This window comes from Oreochromis niloticus, linkage group LG7 (assembly GCF_001858045.2).
Source record: "Oreochromis niloticus isolate F11D_XX linkage group LG7, O_niloticus_UMD_NMBU, whole genome shotgun sequence".
Taxonomy (NCBI): domain Eukaryota; kingdom Metazoa; phylum Chordata; class Actinopteri; order Cichliformes; family Cichlidae; genus Oreochromis; species Oreochromis niloticus.
The window spans coordinates 36,433,208-36,454,677 of NC_031972.2; the positions used below are offsets into that span (position 1 = coordinate 36,433,208).

The window sequence follows — 21,470 nt, forward strand, 5'->3', positions numbered from 1 at the left end:
GTCCAGATGAACAGATTCAACTTTTGGAGAAGTAAATAGATATATACATGAAGTAGATAGATGTATACATGATCAACATAAGTTATTTGTACATCTGTACACAGCAGGTATGATCAGCTCACAGTCCGATGTTGTGTTTGTTCTCAGATGGGTTCAAAATGTATGTGGTGTCTCACTGTGACTTTAACTCCACTGAGTCGAAGGACATCAAGTACATGAGATCTTACTATTACAACAAGATCGAGGTCACCAGGTTTGACAGTGATGTGGGGAAGTTTGTTGGATTCACTGAGTTCGGAGTGAAGAAAGCAGAGACCTGGAACAATGATCAGGCATTCCTGGCTGGATGGAGAGCTGAGAAGGAGAGGTACTGCCAACACAACATTGGTCTCTGGTACAGCAATGTTCTGTCTAAATCAGGTGAGTGTGCTGGTCTGTGTGACATCATCAGGTGTTCATGTTGACCTCACTCTGAATCATTTATGATGGACCCACAGCTGCAGGTCAGACTCTGGTGATCAATAACTGTAATAAATCACTGACTGTGAACACTCTAACCTCAGTCTGTGGCGCTCCCTGCTGGTGAAACGGGCAAACTGCAGCTGTTCATTATAACACGCTGATGATTCATTGAACCTCTTTAAGCTCAAATATTGCTCATATTTATTTTTTTTATATTTCGATATAAATATCTCTAACAGCATGAAGCAGCCTGACAGGTTAATATAACGCTTTTCTTCTATTTCATTTATTTTAAATCAAAAGCCCGTCTGCAGTTTATTTATTGATTGTGATTTTCAGAGCTTGTGTAGCAGCTTCACACCTGCACACATTTACAGCTCAGATCTATGAGTCAGTGTAACAGTGGAGCTATTAAATATACTGAAACAATTATAAAGTTCCCATTACAACCCAGAGGAAACACACACAGATATTGTCTTATTAAATATTTCACTATTTTGGCACTTAATGCTGGTATTTATTGTGACTGTTTGTCTGTGAAAAGCACTCAATGAATAAGCTTTACTTACTTGAATGAAATCAGCTCCCAGCATCAGCTCAGAGGAACATGAGGAGAACCAGCTCAGACCTCCTGTGGAGGGGAAGCTGTCTGAGAGTGGAAACTGATTCTGTGTCTTCTGCTTTTGGGCTATAGATGGCTAGATTTACGAGTGCACATAAATGCACCACGAGTGTTGACCAGGCTGTTCACAGGAGTGACTTCCTCTCTGTGAGCAGGAGAGCAGAGCATTTTCCTCCATCAGCCAGCAGCTGTTTTGTGACCCATCTGTGTTTGACTGGTTGAGCAATATGATCAAATAGACCGACAGAGCGCCCCCTGCTGGCTCTGGATGGTACATTAAACTGAGTGAAAACACTCAGGGTTTATTTATGTGTGGATGAGTTAAGGTGTTAGTTTCTCATCTAGTCTCCATGTGTCAGTTTTTACTTTTAAACCAGCACAGCAGCTGATCTGCCAACACGTTCTCACTCCCAACTCGTCAAATGTGTGACGCATGGTCAGGCTCCCTCTGCTTCACTTATCGACGCGCAGGGTACCCCCCTCGCGTCGAGAATTGACGTGCAGGGTCCTCCTATTGAATACTATAGAGCTCCCTAATCGTTGTTTATCGACGAAAAGAGATTTCCGCGCAAGAGCCTGTTGTTCGTATATTTATATATTTCCGAAATCACATTGTAGTGACGTATACTGAACACAATATATTATATAATGTAAGCAACTACCTGAGAAACAGCAGATACAGCAGATAAATTAATTATAGGCTATTACTTTTGTATCGTTTATTGCATTTATGGAGGGAGAGGTGTATGCTGGGTAATGGCACAGCTAGCGACACGGTGACTTTATTCACCCGCTTCGGCTGTTATCAGTCCATACAATGGGCGTTATTAGCAGAAATCAGTCCCATAGATATGGGGCATCCACCTGCTAGATTGTTCAGAAGGTTGTTATCATCCATCCAGATGGAGGATCACTAACAGGAGCGTGGAAGACTCCAGAATCCACTCTGGCTGGAATCCGGTGGATACAGCAGTGTTACAGGTAAGACCATTTAAACGGACAGCATTTATAGAATGACTATTAAAAGTCAGCGAGTGTCAATAATGTTAATGTGGTTATGTTAGTAATACACCGAGTGCTAATATAACAGCTTTAAGATGCATTTGTAGATATTATTACGTGTTTTACCGTCTTTATGGTGCTAGCTTAAAGTTACGGTGTAAACGTTAGCTTATGTTGTAGTAAAGCTGTTACTGTTTAAACGATGTTGGGACAGAAATATTAGCTTCTGTCATGACTGATGAAGTTACTAGTTAATAAAGTTTCCAGTAAAGTGATTAATCGCAGCCACAGATTGACAGTAAATATCTCGATTAGCTTCAATGCATCTGTAATAAATATGTGCAAGTTTCAGTGCTTCGTTTAAACTGTATGATACTTATACTGACCCAGGGTCAGTGTAAAATACAATCCTAGCTGTGTGAACAAAGCCTGGCTCCTTTAATCCTGCAGGACAAACCTCAGGATGCAGGTTCTTATTACTCTTTCCTGCTGGCACACCTGTCACACCTGAGAGTCAGCTAGAAACTTACAGTGACGTGGACATCATGCAAAGACTGCCAGACTCTGTAATACTGTAAATGATCAGTGACTCAGGTTAACACTAAACTTTAAACAGTCCCTCTGTGTCTCTGTGTGTGCTGAACATGTAGGACTGAGTCAGGCTGTATTGACTGTGGGACTTTAATGTGTTAAAAGCAGGTTGAAGACGGCTCAGAAACATTTGATGATTAAAATTTACATTTATTTATTAATTAATTAATTTATGGCTGCTGGTGGTGTGTAAAGCCTCTACTCAGCTGTATTTTTGTTACTAATTTATGTTTGTTGTTGTTTAACACAGATTTCAGAAGAGCAAAGATGAGCACTGTTGCTTAATCCTTAATAGTTTAACCTGATTGGAAATCAAAATAAATCCAGATTCTTCTTCCACAGAAGTTTCATTTGTCAGTGTGGGACTGCTGAGTCACCTGAAGAACTCATTTCATTCTCCACGATGTTCATTTACAAAAATGTTTCACAGGAACTGATTCCTCCCAAAGGGTGAACTAGTGTGTTTCCATAGATTACCTCTGTATGAATGTACTTCTTAAATGAAGGCAAGTGTTTGTCCTGTTTTGTTCCTCAGGTACAGTACGTGATATTAAGGGCAGGCGGTCATCACTGGGGGAAGACAAGAAGCAGACGTACTTCCAAGAGGGAGCTGCAGTGAGGACACAGCCTGGTCACCGTGGTCAGAGGTCAGAATTTGAAACAGCTCAGGTTTATATTCTAGGGGTTATAAAAAAATTGAAATGTATTTATAAAGAAACCTTTAAATAATATTTCAAATAATAGTCATAATTATGATTATTATTAGAAATATCAAACATCTAAGTGGATTTTCTGTCACACGTATTGTGTTAGCCCTGCGATAACTGGCAGCCTGTCTTTGTCCTGTATCAGCTGGGATAGGCTTCATCCTCCCGCAACCCTGAATTGGATACATGAATTGTATTGAATTGTATCCCAATTATGTAATCTGATCTTTTACAAACTCAAGGTATCCAATCAAAATGTAAGTAATAATGTTAAAAATGGGAAAGCAGAAATAAGTGTGACATGAATGTAAATGTGTGAGCTGACATAGAGGACAGCTACATGTAGTCTGAAAAACCTTTGTTGTCAAGTTTGCTGGTATATCAGCACGAGACATTCTTACATAGAAGAGACTGTTAAAGTCTCTAACTCAGTGAAGCATTATTGGTCCCGTCTGTTTGGATAAATATAGTAAGCTGATGTATTTATTGACACATTTTCTTAAGTGCTTATCCAGTTCAGGATCACAGTGGAGCTGCAGCTGGATATGTTCAGTAAAGAAACCTTACAAAAGTTAACATAAACCTGCATCTCTGTACGTTGTTGTCCACAGGATGAGAAAATCAAACTGGAAGACTGTGGAACATGTTAATAAATGTTTGTGTTTATGCCTGTGTCTTTCACAGGAGGCGCTGAAAGGTTTCCCTAATAGTTCCTGGTGAATCAAAGCAGGACCATAAAGGTTGCTGGACTGCATGATGGCCTTACCCCTGAGCAGTCATCCTGTTAAAGGAGGAACCAGTTAGAAGCTGTTTTCAAAGTAGCTGAGCAGATTTCATCTCAAGTAAGCGATTAACTGTTTGTTCATTTGTTCTGCCACTTAAAGAGCATTTAAGGACGTCTTTTGAGTGTCCAGTTGAATTAATTCTGGTGACTCTCATGGTCATTTGTGATTATGGACATATTTTTCATGTTCATCCAGCTATTTAGTAAATTCTATCTTACAGTCTGAGAAATCACAGTGTTGATATTCAGCACGAAGAGAAAAGCTCACTAGTTTGAATTTATTTACAATCATAGTTTTTATAAATTCTGACTGTAAACAGCTTTTACAGCTTTGATATTGTTTGACACTCGATATCAGGTGATGGGATTTAATTTAAAGGTTTCTGTGTCCCAATGAGCCATTTACATTGACCAGTGTCACTTTAACTGTAACACATTCATTATTTAGATCCAACATTTCTAAGAGAAATAACTGAATGTAAAAATGGCAGCCCTCAGGCCAGGTTTAACTGATAGAGATATATGCATGCATTATGAAATTTATGTATCCCAGATCATTTTTATTCATCTAGTCATGGCAGACCCACCCCTTCCTCCCAAGTTAACTGCAACCCAAAAGACTAGTGGGGCTATTTACACACTCACAACCAGTGTGGGGTAAAAAGAGCCACCAAAAAGCTGTCAGCCTGCACAGCTACAGATGTGCTAAAAGCTATAAGAGTTAGAAGCTCTGCTTATGGAGAAACTTTCTAAGCCTAACTGGGGACAGGTACTCCTGCCCAAATAACATGATATAACCCCACATACAGCCCAGCCATAAAGTGAACCAAGTCATTTGGTTAAAGACAGCATGGGAGCAAATGCCAGCCTGCACCAACCTGACATTTCTTCCTCCTGAATTAAATGGATGGATGGATGAAAGTTAAATGACTACAAACCTAAAGCCACTAGTTCCCACACTGGAGTTCCCCGACACTGTGTTAACTGTACTGAGCTTGTATCAACAGTTGTAACAGGCTAAGCTACCTGAGAGACTGCATTGAACGATTGTTTCTATCTTAATGGTTTCAGCTCAGATGTTCTGCTTTTTCCTTTCAGTAGATCAAAGCAGCTCGTGCTCTGTCTGCTTCCATTCTGATGGCAAGAAGAAAAAGAAGAAGACTTCAGCGAAGTGGCGTTCATGGTCTCAGTGGACAGTCATGGTCACACACTGCATGTGGTTTTAAAAGCAACATTGTTCACCACAACAATGGAGATGTGTAATATCAGTGCAGCTACGGTTTGTTCTTGAACATCAGTTCTGTTTTCTACTTTGACCACTTAGACCAAAAAAAGTGTTGTTTTCAGATTCTTTCTTATAAATCTGTAAATCACCTGCTCATTTTTATTACAACTAGTTTCACATAAATGTTAGTGTTTCCTTTATGATCTTTTAATGCTTACACTAGACTGTACACGTCTACATTAGAGACATTTCTGTTACCTATTTATGAGACTGGGCTGCTTGACTACGATTTGGAAATGGATGCAAAATCACACGGATCATGCTATTGTTTGTTTTTTAATATGATTCAATTCAATAAAACTTTATTGATCCTGAAGGTTGACCCCGAGGGAAATTTGGGTTAAGGCCAACACAGGACGTGTCTGACTAAGCAAAGATTAATCTGAGCCCATTTCTACCTGTCTCTACTGTTTCAACTGTAACTGTCAGGATATATATTTATTCCAGCTCTCACAGGACAAAGGAATGACTCAGACTTGTCAAATGTTCTTTGACTTGATAAACAATTTGAAGTTCACAATTTTCTTACAAATAAAACTTTAATGACAAACATGAACAGCTGTGGTTATTTCTGAGACATGAGTTTTTTTGAATGTGTTCATATTTAACAGTGTGCATTTGTATGCTGAAACTGTAATGGTGAACCCTTATGAACCTGAGGTGATGGTCAACAGAAGGCAAACATATATAAATATAAAACAATACTGAAGTAATGTCTTTACCCTGTGCAGCGTGTGGACGCTGTGCACACAATCACCTTATTCACTGTAGTAAACATGCACCGCTAGCTCACGTGACTGACTGTCTCCATGGTTACATCGTATATTGTTAGCTATGTAAACAGCTTCCAAAGATACCGCCATAGCTCTCTGCAGCTGTAACACTTTCACACTTTACAAATCATTTCACGTTTTTGATAGTTATGAAGACAGAATATGTTTTTAAAGTCATGCTAGGCGGTTGCTATGGTGGTTGCTGTGGACTAGGGTGGACCGCGTCCGATTCCTGTTGTTAGCTGTCCGCCGTAGGAAGGCTGCGTTCCATTTAGAAGTAGAGCCAGTCTGCCGTAACTCGAACTCAAACCCCGTTTTGTTCTGTAATTAAAGGGCTTTTACAGCCGTTCATGACACACACGCACACACATATAAAACACTTTGCCTCACCATGAGAATGCAACTTTACTAAAACCTTTAAAGTATCTGAGATAGGATAGAAAAACGAAGCAACCACAGATTTAATGAAGACTCTGGGTTCTGTAGTTCACGTTTTACAGTCCTGAATGACTCACTGCACATCCATATAATTTATTGAAGAGGAGTTTAGAATGCACTTTAAATTTACACTGTTGCTGTTTAATTCTTTACATTGTTACTGTGTTATGTCATGAATAAGGTTCACCTGCTGGGGTTTGATGGATCAGCTGGACAATACAGTCAAAGACAGCTTTCATCCATCATATGCAAGAATCCTAGTTGGATTTTTGTTTTCACTCATATTTTAGAACCAAATATTGAAAACAACTGTGACAGACTGGATACCTGGTCAGGGTGTACATTACCTTTCACTCAAGCATCCCAGGACAGAGCCCTGCCCCACCATGAGCCTGGGTGGATACATGGTTATAATATAAAATGACTGATACTGAATATGAATATTTCATGAAAATCAAATTATAATATGAATTCCTAGGTGTTTGTTATATCCAGTAAGAGATTGATTACATATGTCTGAATTGCTAACCCTAACCCTAGCTCAACAGACCACAATGCCCTGGACTGTCAGTATTATTACATGCTGTGAACATAAGTAGCTTTGATCACAGTTTATGTTGTAAAAGAGAAGGAATATTAAAAAAAGATCAACATTGTGATATTATTTCTTCCAAACTGACCAGAAACATGCTTGTCAGACTCTCACAGCACAGGATCAGACTCACTGTGCATGACGGCTCAGGCCAATAATGTTTGTTAGATTGTCAGTTGTTTAGTGCTTCTGTACAGTTAGGGTCACCATCTCTATTTCAGAATAATTAATATGCAGAAAACACTAAAAGTTGATTGTCTTCCAATATTCTAGCATAATTAAAAAACTTTGACTTTGTAAGTACATATTGTTACAGTCCTAATGCCAGTATGATTCTTCATAACTCCTGCTTTGAAATACTGAACTTTAAAATTGACCTGATGAAAGATAATTTACAGTCTGTCAGGATAATTCTGACTATAAGATCACTGTATTAATCTGAATCCTTCTGCAATGTGCTGTGAATGAATGCTGATGCAACTGACTGTGGGAAAGCTGTTAATAAAATGAATCTGTGACACATGCAACACATTCACAGAGGAAGAGGACACAAAGGGAGGACACGCAGAGGCTGTGTTAAAGTCAGAAATCCAAATCTTTAGTCAAAAACAGGCGGCGGTTACAAACAGGAAGACAAGCAGTCCATCAAACAGTCTACAGGGTCAAACATGCAGAGAATTCAAACAGCAGTAAAAAATAACTGGACACTGGAAAAACTTAAAGCAATGTGTGACGCAATAAAAGGAAGCAGCGCAGTATATTCACTGAATTATCATCAATTACAAAAGAGAAAAACGAGGATTTCTAAGGATTATTTGCTTAATTGCAGGTAGAGTGTGGCTGGTAAAGATGGAAACATACAGAATGTAAACTGTGTGAGTTTGGTGAACTTTGTTAGTAACAAATGAGGTAAAAAAAAAAAAAAACAGACAAAACACAGAAAGAGGCTCTCAGTATTCATTAATAATTAGAAAGCATCTAAATATTCTGATTTTTACAGTCTTAGTTCTGCTCGCTGTCATCATTATAATCATCATGATCAATGGCGAGGTCCTGAGGTGGGCGGGGCTGTCTCTGGTGATGTCACCATGAAGGAACAGCGTCTGGCACGTGTTGCTGAAACATCCCAGTACACTGGTGTAGTTTCCTCTCCAGCTGTTAGACATTTGACACTTCAACATTAAGGGGAAGAAGAAGAAACAGTGTTAGGTCAGGTGACCACATGGTTTCTAAAATAACTGACAGGAAGTAACCAGGCCGTTAGAAATGGATGGCATGTGTTTGGAGTTACTGTAGTTAGGTAACTCTACTTACCAAAAGCAGAGCTGCTGAATGTTGCAGGAACATGCTCATGTGTAGTGGTTATTCAGTGCTGCTCCTGCAGGTTAGACAGTCCAATAGTGATATCCTGCCCATCTGAGAGTTTGAAAACATACATGCAAAGATTTAATTGTATTACAGTCAAAGTGGGATGTTCGATTTTGTCCTTTAAAAATGTTTGTGTATTTGAAAGCACTAACATTTAAGGATGACTCGGATCGTCTCTCTCTAAGAGTGTCTCCTTTAAAGGGGAGACAAGTGTATCCACTGATCAACAAGTCAAGGTGGTGAGAAGGACTCGTGCCCTTTGTGACTCTGCTAGTTCTTCTGAGGAAACACCACCGTCTCTCCACACCGTCACCATCTGTGAGCACAAACTGCTGCTCTGCTCTGTCAGCATGTAGGAAATCACATATCACACACACAAGGGTGAAGAAACATTAGAGCTCAACGTTGGATACTTTAGATCAAAACTAGCTCTTAGTTTCAGCAATCAGACAAACAATGATACCAAACTGATTCTGTATGAATACAATATGGTATTTTCAATACAGCTGTCAAATTAATGTATAACAACTAATACAGATATATGTATATATATTTTTGATAAATTAGTTTGGTAAATTAGAATATATTTTTATTTATTTTTGATTTAACAATTGCATCTGAATGAATTAAATATTGAACAAAAATATATTGTCACATTCTTCATTCTCAAATACAAATTTCACAAAGTAAATTTTTGATTAACAGAAAAATATGAATTACAAAAAATAATTGTATATTATTAAAATATTATGCAACCATGACCAAAGTCAGAATCATCATTACAGTACTGTGGACTTACTGCTTGATAAACTTCAGGGGAGATCATGATGACAGAAAACTGTAAACAACACTCTGAAGTCTGAAGCTGCTTTTCTTGTTTCTGTGACCTCAGCACGCTGACAGACTTGAAGTTGCTACAGATTTTAAAAAGTGATAATTACAGGGAAGAAACTTCTCTTTTTCATCCATTTAATCAAACATTTGATGCCTCAGCTGTCTCAGTCCTATAGCATTCTGCAACTACAACTAACCTGAGGAGCCTTGGATTTGGCTGCAGGCGCCCCTGTACATCCTTCTCAGCAGCACACATGTGGGTACCATTTAATCACACTTCTTCCTGAGCTTTGCTTCATCACAAGACTAAAGGTGGCATCCCGTGTCACAGTCTTATCATCATCCAATTGGAGAAGAAACATTTACAGGCCTCCTGGTTTTGTTTTCTGATCCTGCAAAAAGACTGAGGACAACAAAGCCCAGAGAACACGAGATACACAACATCCAACATTCAGACTCAACAGCCTCCATAAAGGAAGAGCACCACATTGGTCCAGTTATACTAGATATAAGCATACTTCACATTACTGTGTATCAATAATAAGCAAGAGACAAACATTGAAGATGCAGAGCATGAGGTCCCATCATCAGACTGCAAACAAATATCCACCAGGCTTCTTTGTTGGCAGAGGTGATGATTCTCCCATCAGGGATCAGTAGCGTGTATTAACCTGTGGTATAAGCAGCAGTCACTGAAATATTTCAGATAAGAAATCTAGCACATAAAAGCCAGGATGGGAGGGATCTCTGCAAACTGACTTACCTCTCTGTTCCTCCAGCTTCAACAAAAATCTGACTCTCCAGTCACAGACAAACAAAAAACTGCAGCTGGGAGATAGAAAACGCTGCCTGGGTCTTGCTGGATGTTGCTGGACAGAGTCCACACATTAGCAGAGTGCTGCTTGGTCCCACTGACCCATGTGGACAGCGACTGTGGAGAACTGTTCTGGCAAACGGAAAAGAGAAGTAAAATGACAAAAAGCCAAACAGGATTTCCACAAAGACTCTCTTAGAATCAGCAATCAGAAAATCATTGGTTCATATTACAATTAAATATGACCAGGCTCCTTAAATGTAAGCAGTTAAGATCTGATTTGATTTACATCCTTCACACAACACATTTGTCCAGGCTGTCAGGTAAACATAGAATTAATCTCAGGTAACATGACTCAGAGTAGAGATTCAGTAAGAAAGATTGCCAGCTCTAATATTATTACCACACCAACAGCTCAGATTTCTAGAAGTATTTAAACAAATGTCTTCTGAATATTCAATTCAGGTTCGGGGGGGGGCGGCGTGTCGTGGAATTTTGTAAATAAAATCTGCTGTGATCAAGCTATTTATTACTGCGCGCAGGAGAGCCAACACACATCAAACATCACAGTTCACAGTCATGCCAGCTCTGCCACAGAAGTCATGCTCCTACTCCTTTATGCATTCCAAGAAAGAGGGAGGAAGTTACAAACTGATCATACCACACTTCACGTGTCTCGCTATGAAACCTAACAGATCAATGGTGTTGGGATTTAGAGATTCTTTTATTGCTGCCATATACTCTGCCTTATGATAAATGCATTAATAACATGTTCTACAGTATTATTTTATCAGTAATATTGTTTACAGGGTTCATATTGCATTGAATATGTTTGTCATCACATTCATTCTATTCACAGGTTGAGTTCATTCTATACACAATGCATAACTGTGCTTGTTTAGAGTTGATGTTCTATCCAAGAGGGTTTTAAGCTTCACTGGTGAGAGTGTCCAGGTGATACATGTTGAGGGAAGATGAGAACATAGCAGGTTAATTGCATGCATGCTTACAATACACATAAATCTAGTAGCAGGCCTGAGCGAAGGCCCAAGTGTCTTCTGCTTCTTGTTTGAGACCTGCGCCAATTCAGTCTACTTAGTGATTGAGGACGAGGGTCCATTATTAGCCCTTAGAGGCCCTGAAGCTTGAAGTTATTACCTTAAAAGGAAGGTGTTATCAAAAAGAGAAGTTATATGTCTGTTCATAGTTATTAGAGATGTACAAGATGTACCCTTGTCTGTAAACAATGACTGGACATAATGTATTTTTGACCTGTATTGACGTGTATGTGGGGGTGTGATCCTCTATGCTATAAAACCAGAACTCAGTGTATTTTTGTCAGAGCAAATAAGCCATATGCTGACGGTTGTTCTCCGTTGTCAATAAACTCATCGTTTGATTGTACTTTTCTGGGCCTCCGTCGTTTGTTGTCTGGTCTACAGTTGATCGATCTCGCTTCATTTGGTGGAGAATGCGGGCAACTAAAGATCAGCAGTAAGAGGTACAGGTGTTTGTTGTCGGCGGAGGTCGAGGCCAGATCAGGTGATTGAACGGCAGACGTCACGGTGATCGCTTGACTATTGGGCCCACAAAAAGGTAAGGCACAAACCTCTTAAACTGAAATTGTGCTGTAGTGGATTATAATTCTAGAATATGTAGTCAAGTGGTCATCCGTTGATCTCTGTTTTGAGTTTTGTTTGAAACGAAAACCTTTGTTGCAACGAAAGTGAAACTTAAGAGTAGTATTGTGTTCACGGTCGCTCGGAAAAAGCAGTACTGAGCTAAAAGTAATTTGTGTTGTGTTCATGGTCGCTTGGAAAAAGCAGTACTGAGCTAAAAGTAACTAGAGACGTTGTTTTTAAGGAAATAAGAGAGATTAAAAGAGATTAAAAGTGTCTAAAGTCAAGGAGTTGAAGAACTCCCTCCCTGGGAAAGACGTTTCCTAGGATTATACTAGGGGGAGGGCCCCGCTGAGAGTTGTGGCCTCAGATATAGCCCTGGTGATCGCAGAGGATCATTGTTAGGGAGACACTTAATTGTGAGAAAAAGAGTAAAATACCGGACGCAAGAGTCCGAGGAAGTTGATATATGATTTAAGAGAAACTCAGGCCAGCCGTGAGCTTGAGGTTTTGCAGTAAAGCCAGCCGAGCAGTAAAGTGAAACTAAGGTCTGTTGTGTTGAAGTAACTCTGAGAATAAATACTGTGAGCTATGAGAGACGATTAAAAAGTATTACCTATGCATTTGCGGACCCGCTGTGGTCAGTGAAAAATTTGTGGACCACCGTGGGCCGAGAAAAGCTGTGTTTTTGTTGATATATCTGGAGAATTTGCAGACCTGTTGACGTCTCTTAAAGACGAGCAGCGGTGTGTATATCCGGGTTGTAGGGACCCACTCATACAGCTGGAAACCGTGACGTAAGAAACTGTCTGAAATGATTTAAGTGCCAGCCGGCTGCAGGCTGTGTGTGAGAGAGGCTGTAAAAGTCTCTTTTTCCGTTCTTTTTGCTGGGGAAAAGTGCGCAGTTAAAATTTGGGTGCGGTCACTTCCCCTTTTAATTTTAACAAAGAATAGATACATTGATTAAATGAGGGGTAGATAAAAAGGCATGCTCATTGTGCCGGTGTTTCATTATAGGTGCTTGGAAATAGACAGTGAGAGGCCCACGGGGATCCCATTAAGGCTGCTGAAGCATTTTCCTGTTTTGTGAGCGTGCCTTTGGTGATTTTGAAATACTGTATCACTGGACAGGGTGATTCTAATATAAGAGTTATTTTAATCCAACCAGAAACAGAGTAAGAGATAAAGCTGTGAGCCTCCTCCTGAGTGGAGAGAATTTGCAGAATTTTTGAGTATCTCTTGTCAAAGAAAAGGGAAAAGAGATTCTGTGTACGGCAGACCGTGAAGTTTCTAGATTAGATCAGAGAGAACTAATGTGGCCGAAGGTTGGATCTGATATGAGGCGAACAGAAGACCGGTCTAAAAAAGATTAAGAGGTACGCACAAACCTGTTCAATAAGCAAATTTGTGCAAATTGGCTGAATTCTAAATTATCTGTTCGCTGAGTAGATGATCTTAACTACTAAATTGGCGCAGTAGAGGTAAAACTGAATTCTCGAGAATAAAGTAAAACGTTGAAGTAATGAATGAGTAACTTGGAAGTAATGAGAAGCTTTGAAGCAAGGATAATGAAACTTTGAGAAACAGACAGTACTGAGTTAAAAGGTTATATGGTATTTCATGGTAAAGAAGAAAAAGAGACCAATGCATGTTTAGGAATAGAGAAGAATATAAGAGTTATTGGTCAGCTTATGGTTTAATAAGTGTCAAACTCACGGGATTGGAGATCCTGTACTTCTTTGAGACTTCAAAGAGGAGCTCCGGCGTGGGCATATGTCAGGTGGTGTTGCCGAGAGTTGTGGGCTCGGTGAATAGCTAATGATCAAGAGGATCATTTTGGGAGACGCTTATTTGTAAGTAAAAGGATTAAGTTCGGATGAGGAAGTCCGACAGAAACACCTGGTGCTGTCAGGATGTTTAAGTGACACAGAAGTTCAGAAAATCGAGTCAGAAATGGTTTTGTGGCTTTTGGTAAACTGATTTTGAAGGAAAATCAGTGTTTATTGTGCTGAAGTAACAGATCCGGCGTGGTCTGAGGAAAAGAAATAAATCGGTTAATGGCTGATATATTTATATGAATTTTGGTGGATCTGCTGAGGTCCAGAAAATAATCAAGGCGGACTGTGTTTGTTCGAACGTTGATAAATGATCCAGGAAGAATTGCCCTGGGTCTGTGTCTGTGTGTGTGTGTTGTTCAGTGACAGCATGCCCAGTTTAAAATTGGGCGCTGTTCCTTCCTCTTTTTAGTTTCAAAACACAAAGGCTGTTGGATGAAGAATTACTGTGTGAGGAACGGCTTCACTTTTGATTAGGGAAATAATATGCTTACTTTTGGGTTTATGAAGATCTCGTAACAATCTGGGGGAGATGCCGGGGTAAAAGAGTGAGCTCGGACGAAGGGGTCCGAGAAAAGAACACCGTGAGTTGAGCAAGGTGTTTAACTGACTCAGGATTTCAGAGAATCGAGTCAGCTGTGATCTCGAGTTTTAAGGGTAAGTTGATTTTAAAGGAAAATCAATGTTTACCATGTTGAAGTAATTCTGATGATGTTACTAGATGTGTTGTGATACAAGTAAAGAATAAGTTGTGTAAAGGTGAACACACGATTGTGTTGAGATGTATGGATCGGCTGCGGTCCACCTGATAAGTTAATACTGGGTAAACTGAGACAATAAACTGTTTTTAAATCTTCACTGGCTGCAGTGAGATACGTGTGCTGAAGATTACTGGACCCGGTGAGGTCCGTATGATGAAGTTCGTGGGGAGATAAATGACAGAAACAGTTTCTGAATTTTGAGGGGAATTCTGAAGCACTGAGGTTGAATTTTCTCTGTGCTTGGTGCGCTGTGTGGACTTATATCAGAGTTATAAGTCCAAAGGTTATGAGCTGGAGGTCATTCATGGTGTTTAAAGAAGAACAGGAATTAGAAAAGGATATTTAATGTCATATTTTGTGTAAATTGAGGAAAACTCACCACATGTGTTCACCTTTTTTCATTTAAAGGGACACAGACATTAACACACACACACAGTACTTGGGTGTGAGTTACTTCCTCTTTTAATTTTAAAACTGCAACACACGTGTTCATTGAACTAGAATTTCAGCAGTGGATGAGACAGGATTTAGGTTAGGGCTAGTTAAAGATAAAGATGACTTTATTAGTCCCACAGCTGGGAAATTTGTTTTGTTAAAGCAAAAGTGCAAAGTTATGCAGCAGAAATTAGAAAACACTGGAATGCAATAAAATAAAGTAGAATAGAATAAAATAGAATACCATACTATATACAGCTGAGTAAGAAAATACAAAATACAACTTTGTCAAAGAAAGAAGTGCACATATAGCAGTCTTAGTCTTAGTATGAGGGTTCTTGTAAAGTAAAAGATTATGCTCAAAGTTTTATGCCCTGGAGGCCAAGAGTCGTGTGTAGAGAAGAACATGACTTGGAAACGGACATTAAAGGTCACATTTTGTCTAAGATGGGGAGAATTGTCCCATATGTGTTTATTCTCTTCTTTTAAGAGGACAGACGCACTGAGTGTTGTCTACTTGCTCTTTTTGATTCTAAGCAAGCATGTTTGATAAAATACTCTTAGGAAAGCGTATTTTGAGTGCTTCTAAGTGTGTGAATGTTGTGAGTACTTGATTTGAATGATTCTGTGTGATTTGTACAAAATAATAATAAGTAATAATAACTCATAGGGAGTGCGTGAATAGAGGAGGCCTGAGAGAGTGTGTGTGCGTCAAACAGGAAGTCTGATTATAGCTGGGGAGAGACGTTGCAGCATGAAAACAGAGCAATTAGAGACTGAATGTCTTAAGAAAAAGTAATAAAATATATTATTACATGTTTAGAAAAAGAAAGACTGAGAAAATAAATACATGAACTAACATTTACATTAATGAATTGAAAACACAGTACACAATTGTTACAGGTGAAATGTTGGGAATAATCAAGAAGTGAGATAGCTTAATATACTGATGAATGAAGAAAGCAGTTACACTCCTTTGATTTCCAGAGTCAGTGTGTCCCTCCCCTCATAGACCCGTGCCCACTTGGCCCCATATCAGGCGAAGCATGGAAGGCTGGACAGCCCATGACGGGTAAGATCCCACCTCGAAACCCTGGGACAACCTAAGGCAAGGCGCAGTCACGATTGCTTGAACCTAGGTCCCTAAGTGAGCTGGACTCACTGGAGGAGACGGGACTAAGGGTAAAGCCGCTGGGGCAGAGGGGGAAAGTCATTAACAATGACGAGTGATGAGCCAAGAGGGGAGACACTCACTGTCTTTCAGGGTGAATTGTTCCCTGAACCTGAAAATCAAGCTCTAACTTCTGGCTGAGGACAAGGAATGTTGTTATTTAAGGAGGGAGATCAAATTTGGAAAGAGAAAAACTGACTGTTTAAGTGGAACCTTGTGAGGGAGTCTGAAAAAACCACGAAAAGAAACATATACACAATCACACACACAAATAGAAAATGCGTTAACCTTGAATAAAAAGAGCTCATGAAATCAGATAGCAGGTTTAGCATAGGAGTCTGTTATCATGTTGTCCAACTCGCTTAGTGGTAGTAAGTTTTCAGGAGAGAAAATTTAGAATTTAGTGATGATGGTGTGCAAGTTGTGTGGTGTTTAACGAGATTTTCTGTGTATTGAGCAGGTGAGGTGATGTTAGTTGACCTGAGAGTGTCAGGACCCTGAAGAACTTGTGGCAAAATGTTCTGTGTTTAAGATTGTTGAGGTTGTTGTTGTAGTGATGGGTTACTTCTATCGGTTAGATTTGTGTTGTTTTCTTATTTTAATAGAGGGAGTTTTATCAAACATGCACATGTCTAAGGGGTCATCATTTTTGTAACAGTGCACTTAGAAAAAACCTGTCAGGTGATTTTGTTTGTGTTTGGATGAGCCAATAATCAGCTCTCTTTTTCTCATTTTTGTTCTAAGCAGGCCTGCAAAGAGTGGATAACAGCGCTGAAAATTCTCGGTGACCTTCTCCAGATTACAATGGCCAGAGGAGAAGGCTAAGTCTCTGTCTAAAAGGATTGCCGCGAGCCAATCCAGTCTAAAAGCAGAAAGAACTATTTTCCTAAAACAAATAAAACAAATGAATGAGCGCATGTTGCTGAGAGTGAAGACCTGATTATTTGCGAGATAGTCTCCACTGTCAGCAAGACCTGATGTTAATGCATGTGAGTGAATGTGTGTAAATGGATGGTGACTGGACGGACGAGGCAGACCATAGGTTGGACCGACTGGACACTGAGATAAAGACTGGACTAAGGTTAGACACATGACTGATAACTGTTCTGGTTTAAGTTTCCTTTCTTATAATACAGGTTGGATCATAAGTGAGGAAAAACTGAGTATGAAATGTGAAGTTCTGGTTAACATACAGGTTTTGTTTCTAGGAAGTTCCAAGGATGCAGGCTGTGGATGGAGCCAAGAAAAGATTTGACATAATGATTAATTTGATTTCATTCCTTAAACACAGGTTTGAAGGGCCGGAGCATGAATATTTAATATGATATGACTAACCTTTTTCTTTTAATTCCTAAGCTCGAGTGAAGGATTTTGAGTTTGTAACACATAAGATGTGTCACAAAAGGGGGAGTTACAGGATTTAAGGTTTAATTTGAAATGGGTTTTAGGATCGTTTATGACGTTTGGGGTTTTTGATAATTTAGATATAGAAATTGTTTTGTGGTTCTTTTTGATCTGTTTCTATGCTTAGATGGTGATGGTTTATATCTTACCCTGGGCGTGTTTAATAAAACTAAAGTGTTGCTCACACACGAAGGGCATGGAGATTAAGTAAAGTTAATATAAAGGACAGAGCCCAGAACATGATATGGTGAAACAACTTTGAATGATTAAAGGAACCTTAGATGAATATAGTAGATTAGTGAGGTGTAGCAGAGAGAGGCTTTTGTTTTCTATCCTTTACAGGAGAAGATTCAGGACCACAGCAACCACAGGGGTGGCAAGAATCCTGGAAGCCTGAGATCGAACGGAACCAACCAGAGAAAGGAGAAAAACAGAGCACAAATACACCTAGTTGTTTATATTACAAAGAAGATCAAAAGCTTGTTAGACATAGGTTATAATGGAAGCATAAAAGGGATGAGAGGAACTTTACATAACATAGAAATCCTGCAACAATTCGTAAATTGCCCAAACACAGTGTTCAGACTGGATATGCGCTACCCGTTAAAGGGGCGAAGAAATCAGGCCTAAGTTTGAACAATGAAATGGGTTAACTCGATAGAGGATGTTTCCAAAGGTAGAGAAATAATGTAGGACCTTTTACCAGGAGAAAGCTAATTGTATCTTTTACACTTTACAGTGTGCACTGAGGGAAGTCAGGAATAGTTTAAATTAGGATTAAAAATTAAACTAGGTGAAAAGGGGGTGTAGCAAGTAGATTTAGGGCAGCTCACAGCCTGGCGTAAACGCAAGGTGCCGTCACACAGCTTAAGTTATTTGTTTGATTTATTTTAAACATTGAAAACATACAACCCGTTGAGGAGACAGATAGGGTTGGGGAATTGAAAGGTTTTGTTTGTTTAGCATAATTTCTTTGTTATATTTTAGCTTTAACAGGGAACATGCCTCTCTGGAGCTTCTCTCCTGATGCTACCCTGCCAAACACCCTTATCCATAGAGACTATGTCAGCTCCCAAACAGACAGCAACAAACCAAATCTAGCAATAAAACAACTTAAACATCAATAGTAACAAAGCAAGAACAATACAGAATCCACATCTGAACCGAAGATTAAAACAGTGAAATGTGGATTATTAAATATTAGGTCTCTCTCTTCAAAGCCTCTGTTGGCTCACGCCGAGCGGTCGCAGCAGATGGCTGCCCGTACCTGAGCCTGGTTCTGCTGGAGGTTTCTTCCTGTTAAAAGGGAGTTTTTCCTTCCCACTGTTGCCAAAGTGCTTGCTCATAGGGCGTCACAAGATTGTTGGGTTTTTCTCTGTATCTATGAAGCGCCTGGAGGCAATTTTTGTTGTGATTTAGCGCTATATAAATAAAATTCAATTGAATTGTATTGAAGTAAACTTAATGTGATAAATTAGGAATTAGTTCATTTCTCAAGTGAGAAATGAAAAAGGGGGACTGGTGTTAGGAATAAAAGAAATATTTTTAATGTGTATCTGCTCATTATCCTGTTTTATGTACTTTAATAATGAAGGCTTGTAGAGCAAGGCCACCTTTGACTTACAAACAAGAGCTCAGCCAGACTGAAAAACAGGAAGTTTTAGTGCACAAGGCATATTAATAGATATAGACACAAAAAGAGGAACTCCCCATATAAACAACGTTCAAGCCTGTGTGACGTGTAAAGTACCGAAATAACACCATATAAGTCACAGCTGATGATTCTAATGTTAGAGAGCTCTTGCAACTGGCGTTTGAGCTGTGCAGAGGTCTCTCACCCCCAGAAGATGATTGAATAAAGAAAGACAGGTACTTATGTATGTCAGCATAAGGTGGAGTCCAACAGAAGCAAGGCACCCTATATGCGCACAGCATGCAGCAGGGGTTGCCAAAATAATATAGAAAACAGCACATGTAGTGAGAGAACACCCACCAAAAAGTTCTGACTACACATAGTGTGGTGGCATATGTGAACTCGCAGGCGTTCACGATGACATCATTAGCACAACAGAGACTGAGTAAAGTTTTAGATGCTCCGAATCTGACATTTACACATGAAGGAATCAATCAGGAGAACCTCATGATTGTACTAAGAAAGCAGAAGTTGAAGGGAAAGTTAGGGAAGATTTAAAAGCAGAACCTATCCCTGGAGCTGAGGATTGGTTCAGAGATGGCTGCTGTCATCGTGATGAAGAAGGATCGAAAGCAGGCTATGCTATAGTCTGCAAACAAGGAACTGAATTTGAGCCCACGAGGAACTCCAGCAGTGAAAGGAGCCACGCTGGACGGGTCCTTATGAGGTCGTTGCCAGAACAACTACAGCAGTTCAACTGAAAGGGAAAGGCGATACCTGGTATCATTGGTCGCAGTGTGCGCCAGCACATGAGAGCTTGCCAGAGGAAAACTCGTCTTTAACTAACACAGGTGTCAACGATAACGAGCAGAGGCAAAATAAATCCTCTCACCTGTGCAACGGGCCAACCAGTAGTCTACCTGGGAGGCCGAAGAGAGAAGAGGAGCAGCGCAGAAGGTCGCCACGCCAGCAGAAAGGAGCGGTGACAAGTTGAGGACTCCACAAAAGCAGGGGAGTTTCATTCCAGGATATAAAGTTTATATAACATGATGCAAACACACGAATCAGAGACACATAATGAGAAAACTGATTAGAATGTTCCTTACAACTACATGTTTATTGTATGCAATGATATTAACTATGGCTGTGTTGTTTATTGTCTATATTTTGCAGGGCACTCTGGACCACTTGTCTGAACACGGAGGCCAGTCCAGCACAGCGCTTCCTGAGACTGTAGTTGCTAAAACAGGATCGGTAAAAAGACAAAAGCGCGAGGTGTCAGGTAAAGGTGATGAGTGTCTCAGCATGAATAATGGCATAGAGTTGAATTATGGTAAAGGGTCTACCCGCTCATTCACATTTGATTTGTGTGACGTCATTAAGTGTACAGGAGCTAGTAGTAGCTGGAGAGCATATGATGTATGGGTCTGCAATCACCCCATGATATGCTTAGGGCAAATTTAGTTGATGCAAAGTCTAAGCCGCTCGCAGAAAGCTTAATCACCATTCTGACTGATCAGATGGTAACTTCGAGAACAGTAGCTCAAAAGGAACAGGAACCAAAAGAGAGATTACTTCTGACGACAGATTACTCCAGACTGAAGCCTAAGGATTTGATAAAGCGTGCCACCGGTTTCAAGGACAGTAACCTCTGGCTTGATTGGGTGGCTCAAAATGCTAGAGAACAACATGTATCTGACTGTGTTGCCTGTGCTTCAGTTAGGCAGGTAAAGGCTATTCCACAACACAACACACGTACCTTAGCCGCCAGAGGTAAGAGACATATTTTGGCCGAAAGAGGGACCCAGGGTACACATGCATATGACCCTAGGTTAAACTCTCCAACCTAGACTCTATTGGAGTGCCCAGGAGAGTTCCAGATGAGTACAAGCTGGTAAATCTGATAGTGGTAGAATTTGAAAGTAACTATGTTCATTGGAATCTGCTGAGACTCTCTAACCAAACCAGGGACGCCATGATGGGGTTCGCAGAACAATTGGGTCCGAGTTCACTGACGGGAGAGCAAAATCGAATTGTCTAAAACTATGCATGAACACTTAGGTATCGAAAATCTGCTGGCGTACTGGATGACATCTGTGTTTGGACAATGGAAAGGTGTGGCTATGTCAGTGATGTTTTCTTTGACTGTACTTTTGGGAATACTGGTCATCGCTAGTTGTTGTATCATTCCTTGTGTCAGAGGATTGTTGGTAAAAGTAATGGCGAGGGTTCCTAACCCTGGCTGGGTTGAGGGCATCTACCAGATGAACTTAGAACCCATAGAGTGGGCCAGGGAGTGATACAACATGAAGTGTGGTGACATTCCTTGTTGGAATGTCA

At 40.0% G+C, this 21,470-nt stretch overlaps 2 long non-coding RNA genes across 4 annotated transcripts; both read right to left on the reverse strand.

Moving 5' to 3' along the window:
• Positions 1-7,829: 7,829 nt before the first annotated feature.
• On the reverse strand, positions 7,830-9,607 carry LOC109202871 (uncharacterized). 3 transcript variants are annotated; one of them, XR_003220725.1, is made up of 4 exons: positions 9,424-9,607; positions 8,777-8,953; positions 8,571-8,672; positions 7,835-8,428 (listed from the first exon to the last, which is right to left on the reverse strand). It is a non-coding gene; the product is annotated as an uncharacterized LOC109202871 (long non-coding RNA). The 3 variants fall into 3 exon arrangements; XR_002062846.2 differs by having other exon boundaries at positions 8,777-8,966; XR_002062845.2 differs by lacking the exon at positions 9,424-9,607 and having other exon boundaries at positions 7,830-8,428; positions 8,777-9,126.
• A 221-nt stretch (positions 9,608-9,828) lies between these two features.
• On the reverse strand, positions 9,829-10,724 carry LOC109202874 (uncharacterized). The gene is made up of 3 exons (XR_002062850.2): positions 10,222-10,724; positions 10,016-10,129; positions 9,829-9,861 (listed from the first exon to the last, which is right to left on the reverse strand). It is a non-coding gene; the product is annotated as an uncharacterized LOC109202874 (long non-coding RNA).
• Between the last annotated feature and the right edge of the window lie 10,746 nt (positions 10,725-21,470).